Here is a 22,492-nt window from a genome sequence, read left to right as displayed (position 1 = left end):
ATGATTCTGTCCTCCTCAGGAGGCTCTGATTTTGACCTGTGACATTTAAGAATGCTCTTGTTTGAAGATTAGGGTAGGAGACTTGGTTGAACTTCTCAGGCTGCTAACTGCTTGCAGGATTCATGGTGCATTGCTCGAGCTGCTAATCATATTGCTTGGATCTTAGTGCAGAAATATACAGCTTGCTAATTGCAAATTGCAGCTTAGGTTAAGTCTTCTTTGCAGCAATGAGCAATCAAAGGCTTTGCAGCTCACACTGGACTCTTTTACGTGTTTTGAAGATGCCAGGTATAGTTCCATCTGTGACAAATGTGGTGTCAGACCCCAGCCACCTTAACTAACTTGTGACAAACGGGTGGCTAAACGCATACCGTACTGTTACTGATATGCAACAGTGACACGCTCAGCCTCACAAAGATATTCCAGCTCGTAGAACCACATTCTAAACGCCAGCAGACTGAGAGTGAAAATCACAGGATGTGGATTAACAACACCGTTAATCTGGTACCTCCAAATCACTGCAAACAGATAGCTTATTGGCCTATAAAATGTTCACACTAATATCTGTAATACACACAGACAGGAAAATCTCAGAGATTTACAGTATACTGGCATTCTTCAAAGAGACATGAATTCTTTAGGTTCTAGCTTAGTGTATTAAAGACAATATTAACGATTTTCAAAATATTGTTTTATAATAGAAAAAGTTAAACAGTACAATTAAAGTATATACAGAAAAAGGGGTATTATAAAGAAAAAGAGGGAAAATAATGCAACAGAAAAACAAGGTTTTAAGAGTGAAAATATTTATCACAGTCCTGGTGCTGTGAGTTCAGCATAGTCCTGTCAGTGAGTATAAGAATGATCGGTGTGGATCTCATAAAGACATTTTATTGCACACCATGTACCCCTAATATATGTATTTACCCTGAGGTCTGTATAGTGGCAAAAGTGGAATGCTTTACAGCTTTACAATACCTGATCCTAATACCCTCAATGGGAAATGCTGATAACCTTTCTAGATGTTTATTCCTAACAAACATTAGGAAATGTCTCCTGATATACTGCAGTATTCTCTTCTAAACCTCCTGTTAAAGCATTCAATTAGTTATGTATAAATTTAGCAAAATCCTGTTTATTAGTTATCTGCTAATAATGTTACAGCAGAATGGTTAATGGCCATTCCTAAGATATTTTGAAGTGTTAAGACCCTTGGTAAAATGTTTACTCAAATTAAAGGGCTATGGAGATGCACTCCTGAGGTTATAGTCCTGGTCTGGAAGTGGGGGGCACTGTTGCTCTGTCTCCTTGTCTAAAAAATGGCATGGCTGACTTATGAATTGCAAACATGGCTGACCTGTGTCTTCTCACACAGTTTTTAGGGTGCCCAGTAATCGCACCATCAATTAAAGGACTAGCCTGAGCTTGTAGCTGGTTCACATTGAGCAACTCTGTAGTATCCACTGAAATAGATGGCGATTAAAAGTTACTAGTTACACAATCAATGACCTGATGAACATCAGTATTGTGGTGCAGGTTCTTTGCATTATTGTATTCCTATACACCTATTGAAAGTTCAGTCTTGTTGCCATCAGTAGTAGGCTGTTGTTTACTGATTCTAATGTAAAATACTTCTCTGATCGCTTACAGGAAGTCTTGTTGGAGTGGCTATATATATTGAGTATTGAGAGATGAATGAAATGACTTGAATTCTCTAAAGCTTTTTGGCCATAAGGATTGTTACTAAGATCACATGTGCGCTCTTCTTGTACCTTGTGGACTTTCGAAATGTCACTTCCCATTAGAAGCATGATTTTGGCGTTATCTTCCAAAAGTGGAATGTATACTTGGCTTGAATCATATGTGTAATATGTGTCTTTCAGTGTAGGGATTTCCTTTCCATCATTAGGTATTTGATTGCACTTGATAAGTGTAGGAGGATAAATTCCTTCAGTCCCTTTTAAGTCTGAAATAATAAATTCCTCATCGAATGAGCAGGGCAATTTCTTCTGAGGTTTCTTATGTGCTAACTAGAGATGAGCGAATCGAACTAGGCGAAGTGGAATTCGTTTCGAATATTAGGAAAATTTCGATTCGCACCGAATCCGAAAATTAGCAGACTTCGGATGCGCGAATCGAAATTTTTCCTAAAATGGCGGCGACATGTGTGGCGACGGAGCGGGGATGTCTGGGAAGGAGCGCAGACAAGGCGCGCTGACCCATAATGCATTCATTCATGACATGTGATCGCATTAGCCAATCAGCAGCCAGCCAGCCAGCACTGTGTAATGGTCGAGCTATAAATGGCGGCCATTTTAGAATTCTCCATTTGCCTCCAGTCATTCAACAGAGGCAGACCTGGCTGTATTGAGGGAGAGAGTTAGGGACACAGAAACGTTACTTAGGGACACAGAAACGTTAGTTAGGGACACAGAAACGTTACTTAGGGCCACAGAAACGTTACTTAGGGCCACAGAAACGTTACTTAGGGACACAGAAAAGTTACTTAGGGCCACAGAAACGTTACTTAGGGCCACATAAACGTTACTTAGGGACACAGAATTGTTACTCAGGGACAGACACAGAATCGTTACTTAGGGCCACAGAAACGTTACTTAGGGCCACAGAATTGTTACTTAGGGACAGACACAGAATTGTTACTGAGGGACACAGAATTGTTACTGAGGGCCACAGAACCGTTACTTAGGGCCACAGAAACGTTACTTAGGGACACAGAATTGTTACTCAGGGACAGACACAGAATCGTTACTTAGGGCCACAGAAACGTTACTTAGGGCCACAGAAACGTTACTTAGGGCCATAGAAACGTTACTTAGGGCCACAGAATTGTTACTTAGGGACAGACACAGAATTGTTACTGAGGGACACAGAATTGTTACTGAGGGCCACAGAAACGTTACTTAGGGCCACAGAAACGTTACTTAGGGCTACAGAAACGTTACTTAGGGCCACAGAATCGTTACTTAGGGCCACAGAATCGTTACTTAGGGCCACAGAAACGTTACTTAGGGCCACAGAAACGTTACTTAGGGCCACAGAATCGTTACTTAGGGCCACAGAATCGTTACTTAGGGCCACAGAATCGTTACTTAGGGCCACAGAATCGTTACTTAGAGCCACAGAAACGTTACTTAGGGCCACAGAAACGTTACTTAGGGCTACAGAAACGTTACTTAGGGCCACAGAATCGTTACTTAGGGCCACAGAATCCTTACTTAGGGCTACAGAAAAGTTACTTAGGGCCACAGAAACGTTACTTAGGGCCACAGAATCGTTACTTAGGGCCACAGAATCGTTACTTAGGGCCACAGAATCGTTACTTAGGGCCACAGAATCGTTACTTAGAGCCACAGAAACGTTACTTAGGGCCACAGAATTGTTACTTAGGGACAGACACAGAATTGTTACTGAGGGACACAGAATTGTTACTGAGGGCCACAGAAACGTTACTTAGGGCCACAGAAACGTTACTTAGGGCTACAGAAACGTTACTTAGGGCCACAGAATCGTTACTTAGGGCCACAGAATCGTTACTTAGGGCCACAGAAACGTTACTTAGGGCCACAGAAACGTTACTTAGGGCCACAGAATCGTTACTTAGGGCCACAGAAACGTTACTTAGGGCCACAGAAACGTTACTTAGGGCCACAGAATTGTTACTTAGGGACAGACACAGAATTGTTACTGAGGGACACAGAATTGTTACTGAGGGACACAGAATTGTTACTGAGGGACACAGAACCGTTACTTAGGGCCACAGAAACGTTACTTAGGGACACAGAATCGTTACTTAGGGCCACAGAAACGTTACTTAGGGCCACAGAAACGTTACTTAGGGCCACAGAATTGTTACTTAGGGACAGACACAGAATTGTTACTGAGTGACACAGAATTGTTACTGAGGGACACAGAATTGTTACTGAGGGCCACAGAACCGTTACTTAGGGCCACAGAAACGTTACTTAGGGACACAGAATTGTTACTCAGGGACAGACACAGAATCGTTACTTAGGGCCACAGAAACGTTACTTAGGGCCACAGAAACGTTACTTAGGGCCACAGAAACGTTACTTAGGGCCACAGAATTGTTACTTAGGGACAGACACAGAATTGTTACTGAGGGACACAGAATTGTTACTGAGGGCCACAGAAACATTACTTAGGGCCACAGAAACGTTACTTAGGGCTACAGAAACGTTACTTAGGGCCACAGAATTGTTACTGAGGGCCACAGAAACGTTACTTAGGGCCACAGAAACGTTACTTAGGGCTACAGAAACGTTACTTAGGGCCACAGAATCGTTACTTAGGGCCACAGAAACGTTACTTAGGGACACAGAATCGTTACTTAGGGCCACAGAAACGTTACTTAGGGCCACAGAAACGTTACTTAGGGCCACAGAATTGTTACTTAGGGACAGACACAGAATTGTTACTGAGTGACACAGAATTGTTACTGAGGGACACAGAATTGTTACTGAGGGCCACAGAACCGTTACTTAGGGCCACAGAAACGTTACTTAGGGACACAGAATTGTTACTCAGGGACAGACACAGAATCGTTACTTAGGGCCACAGAAACGTTACTTAGGGCCACAGAAACGTTACTTAGGGCCACAGAAACGTTACTTAGGGCCACAGAATTGTTACTTAGGGACAGACACAGAATTGTTACTGAGGGACACAGAATTGTTACTGAGGGCCACAGAAACATTACTTAGGGCCACAGAAACGTTACTTAGGGCTACAGAAACGTTACTTAGGGCCACAGAATTGTTACTGAGGGCCACAGAAACGTTACTTAGGGCCACAGAAACGTTACTTAGGGCTACAGAAACGTTACTTAGGGCCACAGAATCGTTACTTAGGGCCACAGAAACGTTACTTAGGGCCACAGAAATGTTACTTAGGGCCACAGAATCGTTACTTAGGGCCACAGAATCGTTACTTAGGGCCACAGAAACGTTACTTAGGGCTACAGAAACGTTACTTAGGGCCACAGAATTGTTACTTAGGGACAGACACAGAATTGTTACTGAGGGACACAGAATTGTTACTGAGGGACACAGAATTGTTACTGAGGGCCACAGAACCGTTACTTAGCGCCACAGAAACGTTACTTAGGGACACAGAATTGTTACTCAGGGACAGACACAGAATCGTTACTTAGGGCCACAGAAACGTTACTTAGGGCCACAGAAACGTTACTTAGGGCCACAGAATCGTTACTTAGGGCCACAGAAACGTTACTTAGGGCCACAGAAACGTTACTTAGGGCCACAGAATTGTTACTTAGGGACAGACACAGAATTGTTACTGAGGGACACAGAATTGTTACTGAGGGCCACAGAACCGTTACTTAGGGCCACAGAACCGTTACTTAGGGCCACAGAAACGTTACTTAGGGACACAGAATTGTTACTCAGGGAAAGACACAGAATCGTTACTTAGGGCCACAGAAACGTTACTTAGGGCCACAGAAACGTTACTTAGGGCCACAGAATTGTTACTTAGGGACAGACACAGAATTGTTACTGAGGGACACAGAATTGTTACTGAGGGCCACAGAAACGTTACTTAGGGCCACAGAAATGTTACTTAGGGCCACAGAATCGTTACTTAGGGCCACAGAATCGTTACTTAGGGCCACAGAAACGTTACTTAGGGCTACAGAAACGTTACTTAGGGCCACAGAATTGTTACTTAGGGACAGACACAGAATTGTTACTGAGGGACACAGAATTGTTACTGAGGGACACAGAATTGTTACTGAGGGCCACAGAACCGTTACTTAGCGCCACAGAAACGTTACTTAGGGACACAGAATTGTTACTCAGGGACAGACACAGAATCGTTACTTAGGGCCACAGAAACGTTACTTAGGGCCACAGAATCGTTACTTAGGGCCACAGAAACGTTACTTAGGGCCACAGAAACGTTACTTAGGGCCACAGAATTGTTACTTAGGGACAGACACAGAATTGTTACTGAGGGACACAGAATTGTTACTGAGGGCCACAGAACCGTTACTTAGGGCCACAGAACCGTTACTTAGGGCCACAGAAACGTTACTTAGGGACACAGAATTGTTACTCAGGGAAAGACACAGAATCGTTACTTAGGGCCACAGAAACGTTACTTAGGGCCACAGAAACGTTACTTAGGGCCACAGAATTGTTACTTAGGGACAGACACAGAATTGTTACTGAGGGACACAGAATTGTTACTGAGGGCCACAGAAACGTTACTTAGGGACACAGAAATGTTACTTAGGGCCACAGAAACGTTACTTAGGGCTACAGAAACGTTACTTAGGGCCACAGAATCATTACTTAGGGCCACAGAATCCTTACTTAGGGCTACAGAAAAGTTACTTAGGGCCACAGAAACGTTACTTAGGGCCACAGAATCGTTACTTAGGGCCACAGAATCGTTACTTAGGGCCACAGAATCGTTACTTAGGGCCACAGAATCGTTACTTAGAGCCACAGAAACGTTACTTAGGGCCACAGAATTGTTACTTAGGGACAGACACAGAATTGTTACTGAGGGACACAGAATTGTTACTGAGGGCCACAGAAACGTTACTTAGGGCCACAGAAACGTTACTTAGGGCTACAGAAACGTTACTTAGGGCCACAGAATCGTTACTTAGGGCCACAGAATCGTTACTTAGGGCCACAGAAACGTTACTTAGGGCCACAGAAACGTTACTTAGGGCCACAGAATCGTTACTTAGGGCCACAGAAACGTTACTTAGGGCCACAGAAACGTTACTTAGGGCCACAGAATTGTTACTTAGGGACAGACACAGAATTGTTACTGAGGGACACAGAATTGTTACTGAGGGACACAGAATTGTTACTGAGGGACACAGAACCGTTACTTAGGGCCACAGAAACGTTACTTAGGGACACAGAATCGTTACTTAGGGCCACAGAAACGTTACTTAGGGCCACAGAAACGTTACTTAGGGCCACAGAATTGTTACTTAGGGACAGACACAGAATTGTTACTGAGTGACACAGAATTGTTACTGAGGGACACAGAATTGTTACTGAGGGCCACAGAACCGTTACTTAGGGCCACAGAAACGTTACTTAGGGACACAGAATTGTTACTCAGGGACAGACACAGAATCGTTACTTAGGGCCACAGAAACGTTACTTAGGGCCACAGAAACGTTACTTAGGGCCACAGAAACGTTACTTAGGGCCACAGAATTGTTACTTAGGGACAGACACAGAATTGTTACTGAGGGACACAGAATTGTTACTGAGGGCCACAGAAACATTACTTAGGGCCACAGAAACGTTACTTAGGGCTACAGAAACGTTACTTAGGGCCACAGAATTGTTACTGAGGGCCACAGAAACGTTACTTAGGGCCACAGAAACGTTACTTAGGGCTACAGAAACGTTACTTAGGGCCACAGAATCGTTACTTAGGGCCACAGAAACGTTACTTAGGGACACAGAATCGTTACTTAGGGCCACAGAAACGTTACTTAGGGCCACAGAAACGTTACTTAGGGCCACAGAATTGTTACTTAGGGACAGACACAGAATTGTTACTGAGTGACACAGAATTGTTACTGAGGGACACAGAATTGTTACTGAGGGCCACAGAACCGTTACTTAGGGCCACAGAAACGTTACTTAGGGACACAGAATTGTTACTCAGGGACAGACACAGAATCGTTACTTAGGGCCACAGAAACGTTACTTAGGGCCACAGAAACGTTACTTAGGGCCACAGAAACGTTACTTAGGGCCACAGAATTGTTACTTAGGGACAGACACAGAATTGTTACTGAGGGACACAGAATTGTTACTGAGGGCCACAGAAACATTACTTAGGGCCACAGAAACGTTACTTAGGGCTACAGAAACGTTACTTAGGGCCACAGAATTGTTACTGAGGGCCACAGAAACGTTACTTAGGGCCACAGAAACGTTACTTAGGGCTACAGAAACGTTACTTAGGGCCACAGAATCGTTACTTAGGGCCACAGAAACGTTACTTAGGGCCACAGAAATGTTACTTAGGGCCACAGAATCGTTACTTAGGGCCACAGAATCGTTACTTAGGGCCACAGAAACGTTACTTAGGGCTACAGAAACGTTACTTAGGGCCACAGAATTGTTACTTAGGGACAGACACAGAATTGTTACTGAGGGACACAGAATTGTTACTGAGGGACACAGAATTGTTACTGAGGGCCACAGAACCGTTACTTAGCGCCACAGAAACGTTACTTAGGGACACAGAATTGTTACTCAGGGACAGACACAGAATCGTTACTTAGGGCCACAGAAACGTTACTTAGGGCCACAGAAACGTTACTTAGGGCCACAGAATCGTTACTTAGGGCCACAGAAACGTTACTTAGGGCCACAGAAACGTTACTTAGGGCCACAGAATTGTTACTTAGGGACAGACACAGAATTGTTACTGAGGGACACAGAATTGTTACTGAGGGCCACAGAACCGTTACTTAGGGCCACAGAACCGTTACTTAGGGCCACAGAAACGTTACTTAGGGACACAGAATTGTTACTCAGGGAAAGACACAGAATCGTTACTTAGGGCCACAGAAACGTTACTTAGGGCCACAGAAACGTTACTTAGGGCCACAGAATTGTTACTTAGGGACAGACACAGAATTGTTACTGAGGGACACAGAATTGTTACTGAGGGCCACAGAAACGTTACTTAGGGCCACAGAAATGTTACTTAGGGCCACAGAATCGTTACTTAGGGCCACAGAATCGTTACTTAGGGCCACAGAAACGTTACTTAGGGCTACAGAAACGTTACTTAGGGCCACAGAATTGTTACTTAGGGACAGACACAGAATTGTTACTGAGGGACACAGAATTGTTACTGAGGGACACAGAATTGTTACTGAGGGCCACAGAACCGTTACTTAGCGCCACAGAAACGTTACTTAGGGACACAGAATTGTTACTCAGGGACAGACACAGAATCGTTACTTAGGGCCACAGAAACGTTACTTAGGGCCACAGAATCGTTACTTAGGGCCACAGAAACGTTACTTAGGGCCACAGAAACGTTACTTAGGGCCACAGAATTGTTACTTAGGGACAGACACAGAATTGTTACTGAGGGACACAGAATTGTTACTGAGGGCCACAGAACCGTTACTTAGGGCCACAGAACCGTTACTTAGGGCCACAGAAACGTTACTTAGGGACACAGAATTGTTACTCAGGGAAAGACACAGAATCGTTACTTAGGGCCACAGAAACGTTACTTAGGGCCACAGAAACGTTACTTAGGGCCACAGAATTGTTACTTAGGGACAGACACAGAATTGTTACTGAGGGACACAGAATTGTTACTGAGGGCCACAGAAACGTTACTTAGGGACACAGAAATGTTACTTAGGGCCACAGAAACGTTACTTAGGGCTACAGAAACGTTACTTAGGGCCACAGAATCATTACTTAGGGCCACAGAATCCTTACTTAGGGCTACAGAAAAGTTACTTAGGGCCACAGAAACGTTACTTAGGGCCACAGAATCGTTACTTAGGGCCACAGAATCGTTACTTAGGGCCACAGAATCGTTACTTAGGGCCACAGAATCGTTACTTAGAGCCACAGAAACGTTACTTAGGGCCACAGAATTGTTACTTAGGGACAGACACAGAATTGTTACTGAGGGACACAGAATTGTTACTGAGGGACACAGAACCGTTACTTAGGGCCACAGAAACGTTACTTAGGGACACAGAATTGTTACTCAGGGACAGACATAGAATTGTTACTGAGGGACACAGAATTGTTACTGAGGGACACAGAACCGTTACTTAGGGCCACAGAAACGTTACTTAGGGACACAGAATTGTTACTCAGGGACAGACACAGAATTGTTACTGAGGGACACAGAATTGTTACTGAGGGACACAGAATTGTTACTCAGGGACAGACACAGAATTGTTACTCAGGGACAGACACAGAATTGTTACTCAGGGACACAGAACCGTTACTTAGGGCCACAGAAACGTTATTTAGGGACACAGAATTGTTACTCAGGGACAGACACAGAATTGTTACTGAGGGACACAGAATTGTTACTGAGGGACACAGAATTGTTTCTGAGGGACACAGAATTGTTTCTGAGGGACACAGAATTGTTACTGAGGGACACAGAATTGTTACTGAGGGACACAGAATTGTTACTGAGGGACACAGAATTGTTACTCAGGGACAGACACAGAATTGTTACTGAGGGACACAGAATTGTTACTGAGGGACACAGAATTGTTACTCAGGGACACAGAATTGTTACTTAGGGCCACAGAAACGCGTTACTTAGGGCCACAGAATTGTTACTTAGGGACAGACACAGAATTGTTACTGAGGGACACAGAATTGTTACTGAGGGACACAGAACCGTTACTTAGGGCCACAGAAACGTTACTTAGGGACACAGAATTGTTACTCAGGGACAGACACAGAATTGTTACTGAGGGACACAGAATTGTTACTCAGGGACAGACACAGAATTGTTACTCAGGGACAGACACAGAATTGTTACTCAGGGACAGACACAGAATTGTTACTCAGGGACACAGAACCGTTACTTAGGGCCACAGAAACGTTACTTAGGGACACAGAATTGTTACTCAGGGACAGACACAGAATTGTTACTGAGGGACACAGAATTGTTACTGAGGGACACAGAATTGTTACTGAGGGACACAGAATTGTTACTCAGGGACACAGAATTGTTACTGAGGGACACAGAATTGTTACTGAGGGACACAGAATTGTTACTCAGGGACAGACACAGAATTGTTACTGAGGGACACAGAATTGTTACTGAGGGACACAGAATTGTTACTGAGGGACACAGAATTGTTACTGAGGGACACAGAATTGTTACTCAGGGACAGACACAGAATTGTTACTCAGGGACACAGAATTGTTACTCAGGGCCACAGAATCGTAACTGAGGGCCACAGAATCGTTACTTAGGGCCACAGAAACGTTACTTAGGGCCACAGAAACGTTACTTAGGGCCACAGAATTGTTACTTAGGGACAGACACAGAATTGTTACTGAGGGACACAAAATTGTTACTGAGGGACACAGAACCGTTACTTAGGGCCACAGAAACGTTACTTAGGGACACAGAATTGTTACTCGGGGACAGACACAGAATTGTTACTGAGGGACACAGAATTGTTACTGAGGGACACAGAACCGTTACTTAGGGCCACAGAAACGTTACTTAGGGACACAGAATTGTTACTCAGGGACAGACACAGAATTGTTACTGAGGGACACAGAATTGTTACTTAGGGACACAGAATTGTTACTCAGGGACAGACACAGAATTGTTACTCAGGGACAGACACAGAATTGTTACTCAGGGACAGACACAGAATTGTTACTCAGGGACACAGAACCGTTACTTAGGGCCACAGAAACGTTACTTAGGGACACAGAATTGTTACTCAGGGACAGACACAGAATTGTTACTGAGGGACACAGAATTGTTACTGAGGGACACAGAATTGTTACTCAGGGACACAGAATTGTTACTGAGGGACACAGAATTGTTACTGAGGGACACAGAATTGTTACTGAGGGACACAGAATTGTTACTGAGGGACAGACACAGAATTGTTACTGAGGGACACAGAATTGTTACTGAGGGACACAGAATTGTTACTGAGGGACACAGAATTGTTACTCAGGGACAGACACAGAATTGTTACTCAGGGACACAGAATTGTTACTCAGGGACACATAATCGTTGAATTAAAGAGTATGTCAGACAACATGCAGAGGAGTGGCAGAGGAGGCATTGTTTTAGGAGCGAGCAGACGTGGCAGCAGAGGAAGGGGTCGAGGCAGCACTAGTTGCAGCCAGAGGCCATTGCTCCCGGTGTCATCCAGCGGTCGTGTCTCCACCGACAACCCTGCCGTCATCGTTTGGTTGGCTCGGTCGTCTTCCTCTTCCCAGGTCACCTCTGACACCTACAGCCAACGGTCGGTGGGTACGTCAGACACAACCGTTAGTTGGCATGGCCCGGGAGCAAGCCCACTGAAATCACATGTCCTCTACCTGCCCCTGTCCTTTGGTGTTCCCTCACCAAGCGAAGTATCGCATGCTGTGGGCTCAGCCCCACTGTACAGTGAGGAAGAGCTAACAGAGGGCGGTCAGGAATGGGGGGAGACATCCGCCTCTTCAGCAGCCAGGTGAAGAATTAGTGGCGAGGAGAGTGGCACGGTAGCTGGTCTAGAGACAGGTCTGTCTCCTGACCCACACGCAGCCGAGGGGGCTAGTAGTGAGGCGGAGACCCTAATTGATGATGATGAAGCTGATCGCACTTGGCAGCCTCGTCGTCATCAGGCTATTGCTTCCGCATCATCAGGAGAAGAGGGTGGCAGCTTGGCAGCGAGCAAAACAGTCGGTGGGTTGCCCAGGAGGCAGCAGGGTCGCAGCAGTGTCAGTGGAGGCAAACGGCCACGGAGTAGAGCACCAGCTCCACTGCAGCCTACCACCACGGCCAGTAGTGGTGCCGGTGTGCACGGAGGAAGTAGCAGTCAGCCAGTGAGGAATATCGGGGGCAAAGTTTCCTACTCGGCGGTGTGGCAATTTTTCGTCAAGCCGCCCGAGGAAGTAAACGTAGCCGTATGTCGACTATGTGGCCAGAAAGTGAAGCGTGGCCAGGGGGCCCATGTTGGGACTACAGCGTTGCGTCAGCATATGCAGCGTCGCCATTTGGTGGCCTGGGAAAACCGTGATAAAGATACAGCGGTTCTGCCTGCCCCAGCCCCCGCTCCATCACCCGCTCCGTTACTTGCTCCGTCACCCAACGTCAATCGCCCTCTATCAGCCAGTCAAGGCTCCAACACCTCTGCTGAGGGCAGTTGTCGCTCGTTGGCATCTTCCGCTCGTTCAGATGCTCCTTCTCCTGCTACTCCTCTTCACGTATTCCGTCAGCAGTCTTTCTTGGAATCCGTTTCCAAGAGACAACAGTTTGCGAGCACGCACCCGACGGTGCAAAAGCTGAACGTCCTCCTGTCCAAGTTGCTGGTGCTGCAGTCCCTCCCTTTCCAAGTGGTGGACTCAGCACCTTTCCGAGAAATGATGGTTTGTGCCGCGCCGCGGTGGAGAGTGCCAAGCTGTCATTTCTTCGCCAAAAAGGCAGTGCCAGCCCTGCATTCACATGTAGAAGAGATGGTGGGCCAGTCTTTGAGCATGTTGGTCTCTGCCAAAGTGCACGGCAGCGCCGACGTGTGGAGCTGTAACTACGGTCAGGGACAGTACATGTCATTTACGGCCCACTGGGTGAACGTGGTGCCGGCACAGCCGCACCAGCAACTTGGACAGGTCACGCCGCTGTTGCCTCCACGTTTGCATGTCCTTGGTCCACAAAAAATGTCCGCCTCTACCACCTCTTCTTCCGCCGTGTCCTCAGCCGCCACCCCCGTGCCAAGTCCCATTACCCGACCGGCATATCACATGTGCAGGGCGCAACGGTGTCACGCTGTGCTGCACCTGGTATGCCTTGGCGAACGTAGTCACACAGGGGAGGAACTTCTCAGTGTAATGAACAGAGAAATCGACAGATGGCTGTCTCCGCGCAAACTGAAAATCGGAACCATGTTGACCGACAACGGAAAGAACATGGTGTCTGCTCTGCGTCAAGGAAGGTTGTGCCATGCGCCATGCATGGCTCACGTGTTCAATCTGGTTGTCAAGCGGTTCCTAAAATCCACCATCCCACTGCAAGACATCCTTAAAATGTCACGTAAACTTTGCATGCATTTCAGCCATTCCTACACCGCAAAGCACACCCTCCTTGAGCTGCAGCGTCAGAATGGAATTCCACAGCATCACCTGATCTGCGACGTTGCAACAAGGTGGAATTCAACCCTACACATGTTAGACCGCCTTTACGAACAGCGAAAGGCCATCACCGATTTCCTGATGTTACAAGCGGATAAAGGTACTCCCCTGTGTAACTTCGATGTCAGCCATTGGCAGCTCATGCGTGACACCTGCCGCTTGCTCAGGCCCTTTGAGGAGGCCACGCTATTTGTGAGTCGGCAGGACTATGGGATGAACGACGTCATTCCTCTGTTGCACGTCCTGGAACAAATGCTGTTAACAATGGCTGGTCAGGGTGCGGTAGACATGGCGCACAGATCTCAACGCCACATGACCCCTGTGGGGGCAGGACAGGAAGAAGAGGAGGAGGTAGAGGAGGACATTTGTGCTCAGGAATTATTGAGTGAAATGGGTGGTTTTTCCACTCAGCGGACAGGAGTGGAGGAGCAGGAGCATCTGGTAGAGGAGGAGGAGGAGGAGACAGAGGACCCAGACGCACCGTGGCAGTATGCTGTGGAGATGGAGGCAGGGAGTCCCTCGCATTCCTTGGCACAAATGGCCCATAGCATGCTCGGTTGCTTGCGTAGCGACAGCCGAATAATAACCATCAGACAGAGGGATGACTTTTGGCTGTCCACCTTGTTGGACCCTCGCTACCGTTCCAAAATGGTGGCCTTTTTCACACCTGCTGAGAGGGAGGCCAAAATAACGTACTATAAAAACCACCTATGTAGTCAGTTGGTCTCTGCCTTTGTGCGCCAACGTCCATCCTCAGACACTGTGGGCCCTGTGCGCTCGCGTTCTGCTGCCATGGCAGCAGGGGAGGGGTGGGGTGGTAGGAGCAGTGGCAGCTCCACCAGCAGCGGCTGCCTCAGTCTGCAGTCGATGATGAGTAGCTTTCTTCACCAGCGCAGTGAGGAAACTACTAACCAGCCGCAGCACAAGCAGCATCAGGTGGACCTGGAGCAGGACCTCAAACAACAGGCTTGGGCCTACTTGGACAGCACCCTGCCAACCGAGGTAGACAATCCCCTTGACTACTGGGCAACGAAACTTGACCTTTGGCCCCAACTAGCTGAATTTGCCCTTGAAAGGCTGTCATGCCCGGCTAGTAGCGTGGCATCGGAGCGCGTGTTTAGTGTGGCAGGAGGTATTGTAACTCCGCGGAGGACACGACTGTCCACCCAAAGTGTGGAGAGACTCACGTTTGTGAAAATGAATCAAGCGTGGATTAGTCTGGATTTAAAACCACCAGTTCCTGACACAACTGACTAAATCCGCCATGAATCATGCCCCAAACATGTGCCACTTTCAGGTCACCTCACACTGCTGGTGTGTTCCATTTTTTGTCATAGGGTGCTGGCAGATTACGGGCCTCCCATTGCTGCTGCCAGGCCCCTAATCTGCCATGGGCCCCTGTACCGCCTCCTCATGCTGCTGCCAGGTCCAGAGTCTCTCATGGGTCCCTGTACGGCCTCCCATTGCTGCTGTCTCCATCGCCACACTCTGCCATGTTCCACTTTCAGGTCTCCTCACACTGCTGGTGTGTTCCATTTTTTGTCATAGGGTGCTGGCAGATTACGGGCCTCCCATTGCTGCTGCCAGGCCTGTAATCTGCCATGGGCCCCTGTACCGCCTCCTCATGCTGCTGCCAGGTCCAGAGTCTCTCATGGGTCCCTGTACGGCCTCCCATTGCTGCTGTCTCCATCGCCACACTCTGCCATGTGCCACTTTCAGGTCTCCTCACACACTGCTGGTGTGTTCCATTTTTTGTCATAGGGTGCTGGCAGATTACGGGCCTCCCATAGCTGCTGCTAGGCCCCTAATCTGCCATGGGCCCCTGTACCGCCTCCTCATGCTGCTGCCAGGTCCAGAGTCTCTCATGGGTCCCTGTACGGCCTCCCATTGCTGCTGTCTCCATCGCCACACTCTGCCATGTGCCACTTTCAGGTCTCCAAACACACTGCTGGTGTGTTCCATTTTTTGTCATAGGGTGCTGGCAGATTACGGGCCTCCCATAGCTGCTGCCAGGCCCCTAATCTGCCATGGGCCCCTGTACCGCCTCCTCATGCTGCTGCCAGGTCCACAGTGTGTCATGCCATGTGCCACTTTCAGGTCTCCTCACACACTGCTGGTGTGTTCCATTTTTTGTCATAGGGTGCTGGCAGATTACGGGCCTCCCATTGCTGCTGCCAGGCCCCTAATCTGCCATGGGCCCCTGTACCGCCTCCTCATGCTGCTGCCAGGTCCACAGTGTCTCATGGGTCCCTGTACGGCCTCCCATTGCTGCTGTCTCCATCGCCACACTCTGCCATGTGCCACTTTCAGGTCTCCTCACACTGCTGGTGTGTTCCATTTTTTGTCATAGGGTGCTGGCAGATTACGGGCCTCCCATTGCTGCTGCCAGGCCCCTAATCTGCCATGGGCCCCTGTACCGCCTCCTCATGCTGCTGCCAGGTCCACAGTGTGTCATGCCATGTGCCACTTTCAGGTCTCCTCACACTGCTGGTGTGTTCCATTTTTTGTCATAGGGTGCTGGCAGATTACGGGCCTCCCATAGCTGCTGCCAGGCCCCTAATCTGCCAAGGGCCCCTGTACCGCCTCCTCATGCTGCTGCCAGGTCCAGAGTCTCTCATGGGTCCCTGTACGGCCTCCCATTGCTGCTGTCTCCATCGCCACACTCTGCCATGTGCCACTTTCAGGTCTCCTCACACACTGCTGGTGTGTTCCATTTTTTGTCATAGGGTGCTGGCAGATTACGGGCCTCCCATTGCTGCTGCCAGGCCTGTAATCTGCCATGGGCCCCTGTACCGCCTCCTCATGCTGCTGCCAGGTCCAGAGTCTCTCATGGGTCCCTGTACGGCCTCCCATTGCTGCTGTCTCCATCGCCACACTCTGCCATGTGCCACTTTCAGGTCTCCTCACACACTGCTGGTGTGTTCCATTTTTTGTCATAGGGTGCTGGCAGATTACGGGCCTCCCATAGCTGCTGCTAGGCCCCTAATCTGCCATGGGCCCCTGTACCGCCTCCTCATGCTGCTGCCAGGTCCAGAGTCTCTCATGGGTCCCTGTACGGCCTCCCATTGCTGCTGTCTCCATCGCCACACTCTGCCATGTGCCACTTTCAGGTCTCCAAACACACTGCTGGTGTGTTCCATTTTTTGTCATAGGGTGCTGGCAGATTACGGGCCTCCCATAGCTGCTGCCAGGCCCCTAATCTGCCATGGGCCCCTGTACCGCCTCCTCATGCTGCTGCCAGGTCCAGAGTCTCTCATGGGTCCCTGTACGGCCTCCCATTGCTGCTGTCTCCATCGCCACACTCTGCCATGTGCCACTTTCAGGTCTCCTCACACTGCTGGTGTGTTCCATTTTTTGTCATAGGGTGCTGGCAGATTACGGGCCTCCCATTGCTGCTGCCAGGCCCCTAATCTGCCATGGGCCCCTGTACCGCCTCCTCATGCTGCTGCCAGGTCCACAGTGTGTCATGCCATGTGCCACTTTCAGGTCTCCTCACACTGCTGGTGTGTTCCATTTTTTGTCATAGGGTGCTGGCAGATTACGGGCCTCCCATAGCTGCTGCCAGGCCCCTAATCTGCCAAGGGCCCCTGTACCGCCTCCTCATGCTGCTGCCAGGTCCAGAGTCTCTCATGGGTCCCTGTACGGCCTCCCATTGCTGCTGTCTCCATCGCCACACTCTGCCATGTGCCACTTTCAGGTCTCCTCACACTGCTGGTGTGTTCCATTTTTTGTCATAGGGTGCTGGCAGATTACGGGCCTCCCATAGCTGCTGCCAGGCCCCTAATCTGCCATGGGCCCCTGTACCGCCTCCTCATGCTGCTGCCAGGTCCAGAGTCTCTCATGGGTCCCTGTACGGCCTCCCATTGCTGCTGTCTCCATCGCCACACTCTGCCATGTGCCACTTTCAGGTCTCCTCACACACTGCTGGTGTGTTCCATTTTTTGTCATAGGGTGCTGGCAGATTACGGGCCTCCCATAGCTGCTGCCAGGCCCCTAATCTGCCATGGGCCCCTGTACCGCCTCCTCATGCTGCTGCCAGGTCCACAGTGTGTCATGCCATGTGCCACTTTCAGGTCTCCTCACACACTGCTGGTGTGTTCCATTTTTTGTCATAGGGTGCTGGCAGATTACGGGCCTCCCATTGCTGCTGCCAGGCCCCTAATCTGCCATGGACCCCTGTACCGCCTCCTCATGCTGCTGCCAGGTCCACAGTGTCTCATGGGTCCTTGTACGGCCTCCCATTGCTGCTGTCTCCATCGCCACACTCTGCCATGTGCCACTTTCAGGTCTCCTCACACTGCTGGTGGGTTTCATTTTGTCATAGGGTGCTGTATGGCCTCCCATTGCTGCTGCCTCCACCGCCACACTGTGGCTCCACACTCTGGTTTTGGCCCCGTGACTGCCCAAATGAGTGAAGTGTGCGGTGATTCTAAGATCGACGGCACTCATCTGGAAATAGGCTATTTCTGACAGTTCTGTGACATTCACTCCATACAGCGGTTGAAACATTGTATCTATTTGTTTCCATAAATGGATCCATTTATGGAAACAAATAGATACAATGTTTCAACCGCTGTATGGAGTGAATGTCACAGAACTGTCAGAAATAGGCTATTTCTGACAGTTCTGTGACATTCACTCCATACAGCGGTTGAAACCGCTGTATGGAGTGAATGTCACAGAACTGTCAGAAATAGCGGAGCTCTGCAGATACACTTAGCGGAGCTCTGCAGATACACTTTTTGCCGGCTTGGAATTCTTCTTATTTTCATCCTACTTCTTCTTCATCCTCATCCTCATCCTCTTCTTCTTCTGAGGATGAGGATGAGGATGAAGAAGAAGAAGAAGAAGTAGGATGAAAATAAGATTAATTCCAAGCCGGCAAAAAGTGTATCTGCAGAGCTCCTCTAAGTGTATCTGCAGAATAGAGGAGCTCTGCAGATACACTTTTTGCCGGCTTGGAATTATTCTTATTTTCATCCTACTTCTTCTTCTTCTTCTTCTTCATCCTCATCCTCAGAAGAAGAAGAAGAGGATGAGGATGAGGAGGAAGAGGAAGAGGAAGAGGAAGAAGAAGAAGAAGAAGAAGAAGAAGAAGAAGAAGAAGAAGAAGTAGGATGAAAATAAGAATAATTCCAAGCCGGCAAAAAGTGTATCTGCAGAGCTCCTCTATTCTGCAGATACACTTAGAGGAGCTCTGCAGATACACTTTTTGCCGGCTTGGAATTATTCTTATTTTCATCCTACTTCTTCTTCTTCTTCTTCTTCTTCATCCTCATCCTCAGAAGAAGAAGAAGAGGATGAGGATGAAGAGGAAGAAGAAGAAGAAGTAGGATGAAAATAAGAATAATTCCAAGCCGGCAAAAAGTGTATCTGCAGAGCTCCTCTATTCTGCAGATACACTTAGAGGAGCTCTGCAGATACACTTTTTGCCGGCTTGGAATTATTCTTATTTTCATCCTACTTCTTCTTCTTCTTCTTCTTCATCCTCATCCTCATCCTCTTCTTCTTCTTCTGAGAATGAGGATGAGGATGAAGAAGAAGAAGAAGAAGTAGGATGAAAATAAGAATTCCAAACCGGCAAAAAGTGTATCTGCAGAGTTCCTCTATTTCTGACAGTTCTCTGACAGCTCCTTCACATGTACAGCGGTTGAAACATCTGTTTCCGAATAAAAACATCTGTATCCTAAATGGAAACAAATAGATACAATGTTTCAACCGCTGTACATGTGTTCCTTCTGTCAGAGAACTGTCAGAAATAGCGGAGCTCTCTGCAGGGACACTTTTGCCGGCTGATCGGGAAAAATCCGATTCGCGCACCCGAAGTAGGCAAATATTCGGATTCGACGCGAATCGAATTTTTCCTGAAATTCGTATCGAATTCCGGTTCGCCTGGTTCGATTCGCTCATCTCTAATGGTCACCTTATTTCTGTATGCTATTTAAATGTTTAGATAAAGATTATTTAAAATAACTGCTGTTATTCAAATCTTTAATACATTGTGCTCACACTTTCTTGCTCATAAAAGTGCCAAAATGTGACCCTCAACAATGCTCATTCTCCCATATGCTGAAAAACCTTACTCCCAGCAACCCCTATGACACAGGGTTGGGTGATTTTGCTTGCACCAAGCTGCTATGCATCCACTCGCTCCACATACAAATACAAATCCTCAAATCCCCATCAGTAAATTGCAGGAAGGACATAGACTGAGAAAGAAGACTAATAGTGCAGAAAATCCCACTCAAATTGCATTTATTATATTGAAAATGCTCACCTTGGCAGGTCGTATATCACTTCCAGTAACCAAGATGGCACTTCCGGTTCTGGCTGACATCACTTCCTGACATGTTTCGACTGAATGACTACTTCAAAGGATCCTTCAAGAAACTCATTTAGACAAAACATGAGGGGAGTAGAAGGTGGAGGATCCAAGAGTGCCTGCTAGGGACCCACAAAGAGCAGAATCGGGGCTGCTCTATGCAAAACCATTGCACAGAGCAGGTGAGTAATACATGCTGCTTTTTTTTTTTTTTTAATCTGAACCTTTAGTATTACTTTAAAAAAGACATGGAGACATTGGAGTGAAAATGGAGCGGTGTATGGGTGGAGAAATCTGGTAAGAATCTTTGAGATTGAATCCACTGGAAAATAGACTTGATTGTTGATTGATTGAAGACACAATTGGTTATAATTAAGCAATAGACATTTTGAATTTACATACAGAAATTTACCAGGGAGTGTTATTATGCAGTCTAGAAGCTGATTGGGGGACACTTGAGCCCTTGTTAAAGACTTTTATTATTGTGGATCTCATCAGAGCCTTGGCCGACATCAGTGACGTAAGCCAACAGCAGGCTTTAGACCAATGTCAGCTGAATACAGGTCACAGGAGTGCAGGACTAAGTGCACACCTGTTGCCCACCAAAAGAACCAAAAGATCTTTGGCCCTACTTCTCCTTTAAACTAGCTCAACATTTTCAATAGCACCTTAGCAGCGATGTGGTGGATGTCTACCACCCCATTTGCTATCAAAAAGCATAAGTATCGAGGGCTGCAGAGTACTCTAAGCACCACATCCCATGCTCAAATTCCAAAAATAAAGGACACAGAAACAAACAGGCAATACTGTTAAGAAATTAAAATTACATGTTTATTTCTACAGTGTACAAGTACTGAACCGGACCGCACTGCTCGGAAATGAGACAGGACTCTTTTTCAGTCCGCACTGAATCCACACTGCCAGTGCATCGGACGTATGTGAACAGGCACCATAGGAAGTGACAAAAAGACAAAACAGATGACAAAATATTTGTAATCGCCTACAATTATTCTGGTTGAACAGGTCAGAGGCACTGATTGAGACAGGAGTCCGCAACAAAAGATAAGCCAGGGAAAGGCGTTGAAAGAAAGCTATCACAGCAAGTATGGGAAACATTGAGTTAAAGCTAGATTTAATCCGTATGGATTTTTTACACCAATTAAAAATTACGTTTATAAAACATACCGAGAAATAAATTCACCATTTTATTTTAGAATTAGCTATCCCATACCTTATCGACATGACTGCTGTTAATGTTATAAAAAATTAATATTTTTATTTATTTTTCTTTCAGAATCAATGGGCAGTAACTCCAATGAATTCGTACCTGGTAGGAGGTACTATGTCATGTACCATGGCACTGATTTTGATTCAGCTAAATACATTGTCCAGTATGGATTTCGTCAATCATCTGATGGCATGTTAGGAAGAGGAGTTTATGTTACTAGAGATGAACAAAAAGCTCGTCGTTACCCATTAAATGATAAAAGTGAACAGGTTGTTTTGAAGCTCAGAGTGAGAGTTGGTAAGGTAAAAAGAATTGATACAGGACGTGTTGAGCTTGCGAAGACATGGCATGATCTTGGTTATGATACAGCATGGGTACCTCCAAACTGTGGCCTTGTTCCAAGTGGCTTAGAGGAAGACTGTGTTTGGGATCCCAATAGGATCAAGGTGACTGACATTTCCTATACCGCTATTTCAGAGCATATGCAACAACTTAAGGAATTACTCGCAGAGAATTCATAATGAAAAATAAAGATAAATGTATTATGTGACAGAACATAACATTTGTTATGATCAAGAATGTAAAATTTATTTTCCTTGCAGTAAATAAAATAAATGCAATAAAATATCTGACAATAGATCAATATCACAAAATTATCTGACAACATGTATACCATAGTAAGTTATAGTGTTATAGCGAAGAAGGCAAATAATCACTTATGACAAAACATTGTGGGGGAGATTTACTAAAACTGGAGTTTCTTAAAACTTAAGTAATTATTCAAGAGAATAACTAAAACTAGAGCACTCAGAATCTGGTGCAGCTGTGCATGGTAGTCAATTAGCTTCTATCTTCAGCTTTTTCAATTAAGCTTTGACAAAAAAACCAGGAAGCTGATTGGTCTCTATGCAGAGTTGCATGAGATTTTGTACACTCCAATTTTAGTAAATTTCCCCCTATATGTTCTTCTTCTTAAAGTGATTGTAAAGCTTGTTTCTTTTTTTTTAAGAAAAATAACAAACATGGTAT

General features: G+C 46.7%; 1 long non-coding RNA gene across 1 annotated transcript in view; it reads left to right on the top strand.

Moving 5' to 3' along the window:
* LOC149447450 (uncharacterized) overlaps positions 1–22,088 on the top strand; it is a 45,772-nt gene extending 23,684 nt beyond the window's left edge. Inside the window, exon 2 of the long non-coding RNA XR_016305877.1 lies at positions 21,530–22,088. This is a non-coding gene — a long non-coding RNA (uncharacterized LOC149447450). The remainder of the gene's footprint in view (positions 1–21,529) is intronic.
* Positions 22,089–22,492: the final 404 nt, after the last annotated feature.

Source organism: Staurois parvus, unplaced genomic scaffold (assembly GCF_062004578.1).
Source record: "Staurois parvus isolate SC_StPar_1 unplaced genomic scaffold, SC_StPar_1.0 ptg000686l, whole genome shotgun sequence".
Taxonomy (NCBI): domain Eukaryota; kingdom Metazoa; phylum Chordata; class Amphibia; order Anura; family Ranidae; genus Staurois; species Staurois parvus.
Note: the sequence above shows the minus strand (reverse complement) of the source record. Positions and strands in the feature narration are given on the sequence as shown.